Genomic DNA, 15,865 nt, shown 5'->3' with positions numbered 1-15,865 from the left:
TCAGACAAACAATATTCAAAGTTACAAATTTACTCTTTCCTGTTCATATAAGATAACTTTAAGTAAAAGTGGAGGGTGACGAACAATAATGGTGATTCTGAAAATATGATCAATAAACCGCCTTGGTACCGACACGTAGATTTTGCTGAACAAAATGGAATCATTACAAAAATTACTCAGCTAGAAAAAAATGGTTCAAATGGCTCTGAGCACTATGGGACTTAACATCTATGGTCATCAGTCCCCTAGAACTTATAACTACTTAAACCTAACTAAACTAAGGACAGCACACAACACCCAGCCATCACGAGGCAGAGAAAATCCCTGACCCCGCCGGGAATCGAACCCGGGAACCCGGGCGTGGGAAGCGAGAACGCTACCGCACGACCACGAGATGCGGGCTACTCAGCTAGAGCTTGCAACAAATAAGAACTATACCCACGTTACCTTTTTGCAAATGTTCTGTCACTCAGTGAAATACTCTCAACATCATTCCCTAACCTCAGTCATGTCAGGGAGCATTTCAAAATAAAATTCATTCGCTACTTCATACGTTCGCCATCAAAGCTCCTCACTCACCGACCACACAATACTCTCTCTTATTCTACCACTAACACAATCTCTGGTAACCAAAGAGTAACATATCACTCATGTCTTCAGATATCCAAAGACGCTCATAATGGAACAGATTTCAAAGAAAACTGCCATCTCTAATGACATATAAAACTTTCAAATTATAATTCACTGCCTCATACGTTCAGTGTACACAAGTCCGCAGTTAGTTTTTTGTATATAACACATGAGAATGGCATAAAAAAGTTACAGAATTACACAATCAGTTTTGGTGACAAAGATAATAGGAATGTGCTTAGAAATGTCTTCAAGTGAAATGACACTGGCACTGATAAGCAATTAAAGGTTGACTGAACTTACTCATCAATTTGTTTTTGTTCTAAGTGGTGAACAAGTGAGTGGCGACAATAACACATCGTAGCGCCTCCCCATGAGTATGGCTACATAAGTGTACTGTCAACTCTCGTTTTTGTTTATGGAAACGTGTGATACCAGGCGAGAATGGTGTTTAAAAGATGCAAAAAAAAATAGCTTGTAATTAAAATACAAAAAGGAAACGTGCCAAAGTTGCGCAACAGGACGAACACAACAGGGCGAACACAACAGGACGAACATGTTAAGTGCGGTAGATAAACACTATTTCTAATCTCGCAAAAGTATTTCAGAATTAATAACTCTTTGAGCAAATTGTTCGACTATTTTGCATATAACATGTTGTCAAACAATAAAAAGACATAAAGCAACCCGACCTGTACAAATCAACTTTCGCAGTATATGTTATTCCAGATGAGCAATCAAAACAAAAACACATATGTTATAGTTCTTTAGACCTAGAATAGTAAAATAACCGCGAGCTTTGTATAAAGTTTTTAAAGAAATAAATCTAAACCCATAGAAGATGACGCACAGGCGTGGAAACGTGTTTGAATAATAGAAAAAAATCATTGTGTTTTGCAGTAGGTGGAGTTTAAATACACAGATTTAATTCACAAACACGAAGAAAAAGTTGACAAGAGCTTCCAACTCCAGCAAAGCGATTATCTTCTGTCTGGAAAAGTTCCTTTGTCAGTCTCTGTAAACTTTCTCTCTCTAAGGGTTCTTGTGTCAGATTTCAGAAAAATCTGTCTTCAGAACTTCTTGTGTCAGTTTATATAGAACTCCAGCCATTTCACGACACACACATTGTTTGTCTTATATTTTGGAAGCAAATATAGTACAGTGTGTGTAGTGGAACGACCACATAAAACTAATTGCAGGTAAGGCAGACCACATTGTTACTCATTGGAAGAATCATCAGGAAATGTGGTTCACCCCAAAAGATGTAGCTCACAAAACTCTCGTTCAACCAGTCCCTGAATATTGCTAGTCAATCTGGGGTCAGTACCAGTTAGGATTGATAGAGACAATAGAGAAGATCCAAAGAAGAGCTGCGTGTTTCGTAGCGTGACTGAGATGTTCAGCCAAATCCAGTGGAAGACGATACAAGAGATGCATTCTGCACCCTGGTATGGTATAATGTCAAAGCAGCGAGAGCTTACGATTCTGTAAATGTCAACCATGCATTGCTTCTTCCAATGTATATCTTGCGAAATCACCATGAAGATCAGTGAGACTCGAACTCACATGGACGCTAATCAATGATAGTTATTCATGCGAGCCATTAGCGACTGTAACAGAAAAGGGGGAAGTAACATCATGATGATGATGATGATGATGATGATGATGATGTTTAGTGCGTGGGGCTTTCAACAGCGCGGTTGTCAGCGTCTGTACAAATTCCCAGCCATTGCTCAGCCCAATTTCGTCACTTTCATGAATGGTGATGAAATGAGGAGGACAACACCCAGTGATCTCGAGGCAGGGGAAAATCCCTGACCCCTGCGGGAATCGAACCCGGGACCCCGTGCTTGGGAAGCGAGAACGCGACCGCGAGAGCACGAGCTGCGGACAGGGAGGTAACAGTGATATACAAAGTACCCTCCACCATACACAGCAAGATGACTTGCGCAGTATTGATGTTGTTGCAGATGTCGATGGGGAGCAAATGATACAAAAAGTTTGGGCAAAACGTTATAAGTTATATGCAGTCAGTTCTCTATTAAAACCAATTGATTACATGAGTTTTCGAAGAGAGGCAGCAGAACAATGTCAGCGTTACTGAAAGGAAAAAGAACGCTACGGATACACAGAGCAGAGGTGTCCGTTTTCGCACAGAAGGCCACTTCTGGCATAAAGAATGACACAATGTTGCACCACTACATATGCGATAGTGACCTTTTCATGGAGGAGTAAAGAAGAGTTAGCAACGGATTAAGAAGGAATGGGTTTGATGTCTGCCATGAATGATTTCGGTTGCCGTGTTAGTTTTCGGTTGTCTTGATCTAGCGTTGCGGAAGCAGCTCAAGCTGTCACGAGGCCTAGCACGTCGTGAATCATCGGCAAACCGCCTTTTCCAGCCGAGTGGCCGTCAGCTGATGATGTGGCCAGAGCGTGACGGAGCAGGGAGCACCGGCTCGCTTCAGTGGAAACCTCGACAGTCTTCTCGGTAATGTGTTTCATGGGTGCAAGACTCACAAAGAGGCCCTGTTTCTTCGCATGGCGAATCACCCCATCTCTATGATCTCTCTAATTTCTCCTGTGGGGTGCTTGTAAAAGAGGATACATCTGATGTCAACAACTACCGCCCAAACTCTCTTCTGACTGCCTTATCCAAAATTCTTGAAAAAGTAATGTATTGTAGAGTAGCTTCACACCTTTGTAAAAATAAAGTTTTAACAAAATGTCAGTTTGGTTTCCAGAAGGGTTTTTCAACGGAAAATGCTATATATACTTTCAATAATGAAACATTAAATGCTCTGAGTAGCCGGAAGTCACCCATTGGGATTTTTTGTGATCTATCAAAGGCTTTTGATTGTGTAAATCATGGAATACTTCTAGATAAATTCTTGTACTCTGGTATGAATGGGACAGTGCTCAAATGGTTTAAATCATACCTAACTGGAAGAGTGCAGAAAGTTGAAATAAACAGTTCACATAATATGCAAAAAACTGGTGATTTCTCAAACTGGGGAACAATCAAGAATGGGGAGTCGCAATGTTCGGTCTTGGGTCCTCTCCTGTTCTTAATATACATTAATCACTTGCCATTCTATATTAATGACGATGCAAATTTGGTACTTTTTGCCGATGATACAAGTATAGCTATCACACCCAACAGACAAGAATTAACTGGTGAAATTGTAAACGATGTTTTACAGAAAATCATTAAGTGGTTCTCTGCAAATGGGCTCTCATTAAACGTTGACAAAACACAGTATATACAGTTCCACACAGTAAATGGAATGACACCATTAATAAATACAGACTTCGATCAAAAATCGGTAGCTAAGGTAGAATATTCAAAATTTCTAGGTGTATGCATTGATGAGGGGTTGAACTGGAAAAAAACACTCTGAGGATCTGCTGAAACGTTTGAGTTCAGCTACTTAAGCTATTAGGGTCATGGCAAATTTTGGAGATATACATCTGAGTAAATTAGCTTACCACGCCTATTTTCAGTCTCTGCTTTCGTATGGCATCATATTCTGGGGTAACTCATCATTGAGTAAAAGAGTATTCATTGCACAAAAGTGTGTAATCAGAATAATTGCTGGAGCTCATCCAAGATCATCCTGCAGACACTTATTAAAAGAGCTAGAGATCTTCACTGTAGCCTCACAATATATATATTCACTTATGAAATTTGTTATTAACAGTCCGAACGCATTCAAAAGTAATAGCAGTGTACATGGCTACAACACTAGGAGAAAGGATGATCTTCTCTACTCAAGGTTAAATCTAACTTTGGTTCAGAAGGGGGTAAATTATGCTGCCACAAAAGTCTTTGGTCACTTACCTAATAGCATCAAAAGTCTGACAGATAGCCATATAGCATTTAAAACGAAATTAAAAGAATTTCTTAATGGCAACTCCTTCTACTCATTAGATGAATTTTTGGATATAGTAAATGGGTAATTTCCCAACCCCACAAAAAAATAAAATAAAATAAAATAAAATAAATTTAAAAATATTGAGTGTCATGTAATGTTTTGTCTAATGTTATGTCTTGTATAGACACCTTTTATTAACCTGACACGTTCCACATCATTACGAAGTGTCGTATTCATGATCTATGAAAAAGTACTAATCTAATCTAATCTAATCTCTAACCAAACTTCTAAAATGTATTCGAAAAGTCGAAAATGAGTTTATTCCTTTAATATTAATAATTCCTTTAACTTCTTATGTGGAGCATAGGGCTGCAACAAAGGATCGCCACCTTGCTCTGTCTTCTGCTACTATTTTCTCTTCTTCCCATCCTATTCCTTGCTGTTGACCTTCTGTCTCAGCTGCTCGCCTGCACGTCATTCTGGCTCTCCCTCGTCACCGCCGTTCCTGCGGTATCCAATAAAGTGCTTACTTCGCGATATGTTGATTTGGTCTCCTAAGTGTATGTCCTAATCATCTCCACTTCCTGCTTCTTATTTGCAGCTCAATTGGCTTCTGGTTGCTTCTTTTCCAGAGTGTTTCGTTAGAGATGGCATTTGGTCACCGTATCCCCAGGATGTTTCCCAGACATCTGTTGTTGAATGTCTGCAACTTATGAATTATCTTCTTTGTCACTTTCCATGTTTCTCATTCCTATAGAAGAACAGAGCGTGCAGCTTTGCTTAATTCCTATTTCCTCTGTAGCTGGATCTGAAAGCGTGTACACTACTGGCAATTAAAATTGCTACACCAAGACGAAATGCAGATGATAAGCAGGTATTCATTGGACAAATATATTATACTAGAACTGACACGTGATTACATTTTCACGCAATTTGGGTGCATAGGTCCTAGGAAACCAGTACCCAGAGCAACCACCTCTGGCCGTAATAACGGCCGTCATACGCCTGGGCATTGAGTCAAACAGAGCTTGGATGGCGTGTACAGGTACAGCTGCCAATGCACCTTCAACACGATACCACAATTCATCAAGAGTAGTGACTGGCGTAATGTGACGAGCCAGTTGCTCGGCCACCATTGACCAGACGATTTCAATTGGTGAGAGATCTGGAGAATGTGCTGGCCACGGCAGCAGTCGAACGTTTTCTGTATCCAGAAAGTCCCGTACAGGACCTGCAACATCCGGTCTTGCATTATCCTGCTGAAATGTAGGGTTTCGCAGGCGTCGAATAAAGGGTAGAGCCACGGGTCGTAACACACATAAAATGTAACGTCCACTGTTCAAAGTGCCGTCAATGCGAACAAGAGGTGACCGAACGTGTAACCAATGGCACCCCATACCATCACGCCAGGTAATACGCCAGAATGGCGATGACGAATACACGTTTCCAATGTGCGTTCACCGCGATGTCGCCAAACACGGATGCGACCATCAAGACGTTGTAAACAGAATCTGGATTCATCCTAAAAGATGACGTTTTGCCATTCGTGCACCCAGGTTCGTTGTTCAGTACACCATCGCAGGCGCTCCTATTTGTGATGCTGCGCCGAGGGTAACCGCAGCCGTGGTCTCCGAGCTGATAGTCCATGCTGCTGCAAACGTCGTCGAACTGTTCGTGCAGATGATTGTTGTCTTGCAAACGTCCCCATCTGTTGACTCAGGGATCGAGACGTGGCTGCACGATCCGTTACAGCTATGAGGGTAAGATGCCTGTCATCTCCACTGCTAGTGATACGAAGCCGTTGGGATCCAGCACGGCGTTACGTATTACCATCCTGAACCCACCGATTCCATATTCTGCTAACACTCATTGGATCTCGACCAACACCAACAGCAAAATCGTGATGCGATAAACTGCAATCGCGATAGGGTACAATCCGACCTTTATCAAAGTCGGAAACGTGATGGTACGCATTTCTCCTCCTTACACGAGGCAACACAACAACGTTTCACCAGGCAACGCCGGTCAACTGCTGTTTGTGTACGAGAAATCGGTTGGAAACTTTCCTCATGTCAACACGTTGTAGGTGTCGCCACCGGAGCCAAGCTTGTGTGAATGCTCTGAAAAGTTAATCATTTGCATATCACAGCATCTTCTTCCTGTCGGTTAAATTTCGCGTCTGTAGCATGTCGACTTCGTGGTGTAGCAATTTTAATTGCCTGTAGTGTAGTTTTCATATATGCACTTGACAAGAGCAGTTATTTTCTGGGGAATTCCATATTTTTCTTCTAATTATACTGTTGAAGGCTTTTTTCAAAGTCTAGAAACAGCATGTAAAGCGGTGACTGGTATTCAATTGAATGTTCAGCTGCCGGCCAATGTGGCCGAGCGGTTCTAGGCGCTTCAGTCTGGAACCGCGCGACCGCTACGTTCGCAGGTTCGAATCCTGCCTCGGGCATGGATGTGTGTGATGTCCTTAGGTTAGTAAGGTTTAAGTAGTTCTAAGTTCTAGGGAACTGATGACCTCAGATGTTAAGTCCTATAGTGCTCAGAGCCATTTGAACCATTAATGTTCAGCTATTATTCTCAAGGTGTTTATCTGGTGAATCCTGCTTGTTGTCTTCTTATTTTCTTATCTACATATAATATTATCCTATTTAGGATTATTCGCGAGAGGATCTTACTTGGAATTGACAGCAGGGTGATGCCTCTCCAATGATCACAAACCGATAGGTCTCCTTTCTTGGGGAGCTTGATGAGCAAGCATCTGTTCCAATGCGTTTAAATTAGTAATATTAATGGAGTTGGACGAGATCTGAAACTTGAGAGTTTTCTGGTTGAAACCAGATAGCTGAACAGCACAACTGTCAAGCAATTTTGCAAGGCACCCAATTGCAGCTTAATCTTTTCTGTACAATTTTTTTTTCTTAGTCATCTTATTGCTCAGCGCCTAGCAGCTTTGAATGTAACTAATGCGCACACTTTCGCTCTCATTATATTTATTTACATTTTCTTGATGTAATGTAGATGAGCTGTTTGAGATCAGGGTGAATACCAGGTGGGCTGAGGTGTAAATTGGAATTTGGATTGAGTAGGGAGGCATCGTAGGGTAGTCCGTACAGTTGTACAAAGCCACTGTGTCACAATGGCGTAGTAATTATCGCGTCTGCCTACTGAGCAGGAGACCCGGGATCGAATCCCGGTCTTGTTACAAGCTTTCATTTGTCGCTTCAGTCTGCATATATACATAAAATGGTTCAAATGGCTATAAGCACTATGGGACTTTACATCTGAGGTCATCAGTTCCCTAGACTTAGAACTACTTAAACCTAACTAACCTAAGGACTTCACACACATCCATGCCCGAGGCAGGATTCGAACATGCGACCGTAGCAGCAGCGCGGTTCCGGACTGAAGCGCCTAGAACCACTCGGCCACAGCGGCCGGAATATACACATAATAGATGTCTAAGGCTTGAGAAGCTCTCTGGAATCACTTGGCTGTTTCTGTACAGTTAGGACAGTCCAAGAAGACCGGCCAGTGAAAAACAGCACTACCAACATTGTATTACCCAAATAGTTGCCTAACCAACTACAACATTCTCGCTTGCTGGGACAGGCTGCCACACGAGCAATCTCGCTAAACTAATTAAAAAAATTAAAACGGTATCAAGATGTCTGTCTGGATAATGATGTAAATTTTCCAAACAAGTAGCAGCAAAATAAAGTTTTTTGCAACTTTCGATGGTGTCCATAAAAATGTCTTATATTTTTATTTATTCAATCCTTAACTTTACCACAAACAGGAAGATCAGGTGCTCTCTTACATTAAATAAATCACTACCTTTTTATAAACTTTTATGTAACGAATTATAGTAGGATATTATCGAGCGTCAGAGACCACGCAAAGAAACTCTAACACTTTTCCGCAAGCTTTTTGTGCAGCCCAAAAGCATTGTATTACTTCTCTGGCCGTCTGCCATCTCTCTCTGTGAACAGCAACTCCATTTCACTTCACCGTCGAAGGCCTTGTTGATTTGTGATCTGTACTTTGATCGGTCACAGGATGTCTTCCTGATTCAGTTAAATTTGCTTGAGGTCTTTCCTTATTTCGTTGAACCATTTATCGACTTCAGGTGTGTTGATCTGCTTCGTTAGCCGGGTTGCATCCGTCCTGAAAAGATCTACATAAACATACGTTCTCCACAAGCCATCGTATGGTGCGCAGCGGGGATACCTTTTACCACTACTATTCATTGCCTTTCCTCTTCCACTCTCAAAGAGAGCAAAGGAAAGACGACTATCTATACGCTTCCGTTATTATTATCATTATGTAGTATTCTGCCTAGTGGCAGGTCCATGTCTTCGGACGGACAATTTCTGATTCCACTGCTCCCTGTCTTCAGCTTCTTCCTTCAGTCTGTTGTATCTCCTTCCATCTTTCATGTCGTCCAGATGCTGAATTCTTTTTCTTCCTCGTCCTGCGTTTCCACTGAGTTTCCCTTCGATGACATCATGTATGAGTCCCTCGTGTCTAAGTACATGTCCAATCCAGTTGGCCTTTCTCCGAAGAATTGTACGCAGAATACTTTTCTTCTCTTCTACTCTTCGCAGTACATCGTCATTTTTTATGCGATCTGTCCACTTGATCTTTTCCATTCTCCTTCAGCACCACATTTCAAAGCTCTCTAAGTAGTTTTTCTCCTTCTTTCTCATGGTCCATGTCTCTGCTCCATACAGTGTAATGCTCCAAATGTAGCACTTTATCAGTTTTTTCCTCAATGCCAAACTCAACTTGCTGGTCAGCAGAGTCCTCTTCTTGTTGAAAGCAGCTTTGGCCATGGCGATTCTTGCTCGGATTTCGTTGGTATAGTGGGCATCCTTTTTGATAAAACTTCCCAGGTACCTGAACTGATTCACATTTTCCAGTTCCCGATTGTCAAGTTATTTTCAAGTGTTTCTCACGTTTTGATATGCGCATCACTTTTGATTTTTCGATGTTGATTTCCATGCCGTATTTTCTTCCCGTTTCCACCAAATTGTTCATCAAGTGTTGCAGCTGTCTCTGATTTTTGGCGAGCACTACCAGGTCGTCTGCATACTTGATGGTGTTAATGAGACGTCCTCTTACTTTGAAGTTTCCGCATCCTTTTAGCGCTTCTCTCGCCAGCATTTCTCCATACAGGTTGAAGAGACTTGGCGACAGACAACATCCTTGTCTGACTCCCCTTCCTATTTTCACACTGTTCGTTTCTCCATAGTTCAGTCGTAACTTTACCCTTTGTCCCAGGTACAAGTTCCTTATAAGTCTCCGATCTCTCTAGATGATTCCTATTTCCTTAAGGATGTTTATCAATATATTCCAACTGACTATGTCGAAGGCCTTCTGCCAGTCTATAAAATAAGCGCAAACTTCTTCATTAACGGCCAAAACTCTGTCTGACAATATCCTCATCATGCCAAAGGTGTCTATGGTCCCTTTTCCTTTCCTGAAGCCAAACTGGTCTTCTCCCATCACTTCTTCAATTTTGTTTTCCAACCGTCTATTTAGTATTCTTGCAATGATCTTTGCACTTGCGATATCAGACAAATTGTTCTATAATCACTACACTTCTTGGCTTGCTTTTTCTTCTCAAGAGTAACCACTGTGGCGTCCAAAAAGTCTTCAGGCCATTCTCCAGTTTCATAGATTTTGTTTATGAGTTGTGTCAGAACTGTCAAACTTTCATTTCCGATTACTTTAAGGAACTGGGCCCTTTTTCATTTTCGTCAGTAGCTTCCTTTGGATCTATGTCGATGTCATCTGTGCGATGTTCTGTATCATATAGTTTCCTTACATATTCTTCCCATGTTTTCAGCACTTCCACTTGTTCAGTAGCCACTTGTCCTCTAGAATCTTCTACTCCGAACGTCCTTTTGTTCTCTCCTTCTCTCAGTTCCTTCGTTTTCTGGTACATGAGGTCGTACCTTCCTCTTCTTTGTAGTTCTTCTATTTCGTCACACATTTCTTGTAAGTACTTTTCCTTCGCTTTGTCTGTTTCCCTCCTGAAGGCGTTGTTAAGTCTTCTGTGTTCTTCTGCATTAACATTTTCTACACTTCCTCCTTTCCTCCATCTTCTCCAGCATCTCAATGGTGATCCAGGGTTTTCTCGCACTCTTTGTTTCGCTCCCAACTTCCGCTTCCGTTTGAGCCCTAATTTCTATTATCTTCGTCGTCCTTACTTTAATTGCAGGATATCTAAAGCTTTTCAATAGTGTTCCTCGAAAAGAACGTCATCTTCCCTCCAGGAATTCGTGTTTGTATTCCCAAAGCGTCTCCGTAAGTTTCTCTTGTTGTTCCAACCTAGCGGTAACAAATCCAGCAGTCCGCCTCTGAACTGCTTCCGTATCTTGCTGTAATTCGACCTGGTGGGGATCTCAAACACTCGAGCAGTACTCAAGAATGGGTTGCACTAGTGTTCTGCAGCGATTTACTTTACAGATGAATTACACTTTTCTAAAATTTTTCCAATAAGCTTGAGTCGAACATTCGCTTTCCCTGCTACCGTCCTTACGTGATCGTTCCTTTTCATATCGCTTTGTAATATTACGCCTAGGCATCTAATCGACATGACTTTGTCAAGCAGTACATTACGATCGCTGTAATCGAACATTATGAGATTGTTTTTCCCAGCCTTCTGCATTAACTTACATTTTTCTCCGTTTGGAGCAAGCTGCCACTGCTTACACCAACTAGAAATTCTGTCTCATTCATCTTGTATCCTCCAACAATCACTCATCGTCAAAAATTTTTCGTATACCGCAGACACACCAGCAATCAGCAGCAGATTGTTGGTCACCTTGCCCGTCGGAGCATTTATGATGAAGAGAATAAGAGAGGTCCTAACACACATTCCTGGGGCACTCCTGACGATACCCTTGTCTCGAACGAACACTACCCATCGATGTCAACGTACTTAGTTCTATTTCTCAAGTCTTCGAGCCACTCACATATCTGAGAACCCATTCTGTATGCTGATACTTTCGTTGACAGTGTACGCCGGCCGGGGTGGCCGAGCGGTTCTAGGCGCTACAGTCTGGAACCACGCGACCGCTACAGTCGCAGGTTCGAATCCTGTCTCGGGCATGGATGTGTGTGATGTCCTTAGGTTAGTTAGGTTTAAGTAGTTCTAAGTTATAGGGGACTGATGACCTCCGAAGTTAAGTCCCATAGTGCTCAGAGCCATCTGATCCATTTTTTTGTCGTCATTTGCACGTTCTATTTGGGCAGAGAGGGCAGCACTGTTTACTTCCGCGGAATTTTCTAAAGTTTGTAGTTAAACCACGTTGAGTCTTTCCCATCCTTAATTCACTTACTCGGCACATATTTCTGTAAAGTATGATCTACAAGCCGTTTAAACTTTGCCCATAATTTCTCTACGTCCATCATACTGGAAGTAAACGATATCATTTCAGTGCCTCGGTGGGATTCTAACTACTGCTTAGCTGATCTTTCCATAAAAAATACTCTGCTAGCATTCGTCATTGACTTACTAACTTCAGTAACCGTCGTCGCTATGACGACACCATGATCACTAATCCGTGTCTCTATACTGATATCGTCGATAAGGTCAGGCCTGCTAGTAGCTACAAGGACTAAAATATTTCCAGTACGTGTGGATTGTCGAAACAGCCACTCAAGAAATTTTTGGAAAACGTGTTCAAAAGTATTTAGCAAGACTGTCAGTCTGTACCCCCTGCAATGAATCCGTAGACGGGTCATATTGCATGATCTGCGTATTTCTGCGCTACTGACCGTAGACGTTCTCTGAAAGACTCTAGAACTCTCACAGAGGAACTGGGTAGCTGGCAAAAACATCCAACAATTAACTTGATTTCACCTTCCCCTGTTAGACGCGTCCAGATAACTTTACTGGCACACTTAAAATTCGACTTCAATACAAACAAATTTTTGTCAACACAAATGAACACTCCTCCTCCTACGGTGTCTAATCTTTCTTTCTGATACACGTTGGATGACTCGCTAAACATATCAGAGCATTCTACTTCGGGTTTCAACCAGCTCTCGGTCTCGAGAATAATCTGAGCGTGAGAAATTTCCTGGAGGACAGCAACTTCGGGAACTTTGTTATGAATACTCCAATGATTTCCTGACAAAATTTTGACAGTCGAAGTGTCCATACTCTGAAAGCGGTCTGATTCCGGTAGCTGCGTGTCGACTGGCGAGTATTCATCAGAATACCTGAAATCCTGTAGAGCTAGAGTTATCGTTGCCTTATTGACACGATCAACCGTTCATTATCCTTGTATAACTCTTTCTATCAGTCTGGCTGTTATCTCAGGACCCATTGTTTTCCGAGAGACCTTGCGCTCAAACTTCTCGGATTCTCTTAGGCGAGGCTTTCCTGTCATTCTGAAGCATTCACTTGCGTATGGACATTCGGTATTTGATCACTGCTTTATTGTGGATGACTTTAGCCAGTTGTTTTAAATTTCCTTTGTCTTGTACAGAACACGCGTTCTACGAAAAGCAGCGGCCACCTTCTCTCTTGCTATCGTTGGCTTCTGTTTCGCTAGTTTTTATCCGTATCATTCCACCAAGATATCTGAAACTGTGCACTTTTTCTATTTTAACGTACTTTGTTATCAGATGAGGCTCAGATGGATTTTGGTTATGTACTTTGTGTTCTCGAAATAAATCTGCAGGCCAGCTTTTTCTGTCGTTCAGGATATTTGTCACATTATCGATGTACATTAATGTTAACGTAAAAACAAACATTTGCCAAAAAGCGAAGAAAGAGAAAATTGCGGACGAGTGTTATAATACACTACTGGCCATTAATATCGCTACACCACGAAGATGACGTGCTACAGACGCGAAATTTAACCGACAGGAAGAAGATGCTGTGGTATGCAAATGATTAGCTTTTCAGAGCATTCACACAAGGTTGGCGCCGGTGGCAACACCTACAACGTGCCGGCATGAGGAAAGTTTCCAACCGATTTCTCATACACAAACGGCAGTTGACCGGCGTTGCTTGGTGAAACGTTGTTTTGATGCCTCGTGCAAGGAAGAGAAATGCGTACCATCACGTTTCCGACTTTGATAAAGGTCGGATTGTAGCCTATCGCGATTGCGGTTTATCGTATCGCGACATAGCTGCTCGTGTTGATCGAGATCCAATGAGTGTTAGCAGAATATGGAATCGGTGGGTTCAGGAGGGTAATACGGAACGCCGTGTGGATCCCAACGGCCTCGTATCACTAGCAGTCGAGATGACAGGCGTCTTATCCGCATGGCTCTAACGGATCGTGCAGCCACGTCTCGATCCCTGAGTCAACAGATGGGGACGTTTGCAAGACAACAACCATCTGCACGAACAGTTCGACGACGTTTGCAGCAGCATGGACTAACAGCTCGGAGACCATGGCTGCGGTTACCCTTGACGCTGCATCACAAACAGGAGCGCCTGCGATGGTGTACTCAACGACGAACCTGGGTGCACGAATGGCAAAACGCCACTTTATCGGATGAATCCTGGTTCTGTTTGCAGCATCATGATGGTCGCATCCGTGTTTGGCAACATCGCGGTGAACGCACATTGGAAGCGTGTATTCGTCATCGTCATACTGGCGTATCACCCGGCGTGATGGTATGGGGTGCCATTGGTTACACGTCTCGGTCACCTCTTGTTCGCATTGACGACACTTTGAACAGTGGACGTTACATTTCAGATGTGTTACGACCCGTGGCTCTACCCTTCATTCGATCCCTCCGAAACTCTACATTTCAGCAGGATAATGCACGACCGCATGTTGCAGGTCCTGTACGGGCCTTTCTGGATACAGAAAATGTTCGACTGCTGCCCTGGCCTGCGCATTCTCCTGATCTCTCACCAATTAAAAACGTCTGGACAATGGTGGCCGAGCAAGTGGCTCGTCACAATACGCCAGTCACTACTCTTGATAACTATGGTATCGTGTTGAAGTTGCATGGGCAGCTGTACCTGTACACGCCATCCAAGCTCTGTTTGACTCAATGCCCAGGCGTATCAAGGCCGTTATTACGGCCAGAGGTGGTTGTTCTGGGTACTGATTTCTCAGGATGTATGCACCCAAATTGCGTGGAAATGTAATCACATGTCAGTACTAGTATAATATATTTGTCCAATGGCTACCCGTTTATCATCTGCATTTCTTCTTGGTGTAGCAATTTTAATGGCCAGTAGTGCCTATCTACTCGTATAAGCGGAGCTAGGCTGCACAGTGGTTAGACGCATTGGACAAGAATTTGTGAGGAGTGGAGTTCGAATCTGCAGACGACCAGCTAGATTTAATTTTTCTGTGGTTTCCGAAATTCTTTCCAGCAGTTGCTGAGACGGTTCTCCGGAAAAGGACAACCTAACATGTTGGATTTTGAGGCCGCTGAATTTGAACGATGTGTTCTTAATAGAGTTTAAAGTTCCGCGACGTGACTTGGTGACTGCATTAAGTGCTGCACTTCCTAGTGGCATCAACACCTGAACTTTTTACCCAAAAGGCGTTTCCTGCTAGTTTATCCTGCTAATCTATCCTGCTCAATTATCCTTCTGTGTCAGGGTGTAATGGTGCTCGGGGAGTCACGCTCTTTCCAGTCACAGCCTGCGATTTCTCCGAACTCTAGTCTTGCGATCTTTCGGTATCTGTTGCGTGCACAACACCGACGAGAGGCTCGTCTGTCTGTCCCCACTATGCTCGCCGGCCAACAATATTAAATGCAGTGCCTGACAGAAATATAAAGCAAACAGCAGAAATGGCCGGATGTTGAAATCTTTCCTGGGTATCTCGGTGACATCTTTCGCTGAGTAGTGCAGTACGCTGGCTGGAGGGTAGGTTGCTAACGTCAGAAAGCCTTTTTCTCGTTACCTGCGTCTTGGCTTGAAAGAATTCTCTGTCTCTCTTCGAATTACCGTCCAGCTATATCGTGTATGCCTCGTAACACTGACTTCCTCTTCTCTTTGGCGTGCTGCTGAATGCTGAAAACTCGCCAACGGACTGCTTCTCTGCATACTATTAGACTGAAGCGCCAAGAAACTGGTATAGGCATATGTATTCAAATAGAGATATGCAAACAGGCAGAATACGGCGCTGCAGTCGGCAACGCCTATATAAGACAAGTCTCCGGCACAGTTGTTAGATCGGTTACTGCTGCTGCAATGGCAGTTTATCAAGATGTGAGTGAGTTTGAACATGATGTTATAGTCGGCGCACGAGCGATGGGACACAGCATCTTCGAGGTAGCGATCAAGTGGAGATTTTCACGCACGACCATTTGACGAGTGTACCGTGAATATCAGGAATCCAAAAAAACATCAAATCTCCGGC

Source organism: Schistocerca piceifrons, chromosome 2, assembly GCF_021461385.2.
Source record: "Schistocerca piceifrons isolate TAMUIC-IGC-003096 chromosome 2, iqSchPice1.1, whole genome shotgun sequence".
In the NCBI taxonomy this organism is placed as follows: Eukaryota; Metazoa; Arthropoda; class Insecta; order Orthoptera; family Acrididae; genus Schistocerca; species Schistocerca piceifrons.
The sequence above is the reverse complement of the archived record's forward strand: the minus strand, read 5'-3'. Positions refer to the sequence as shown.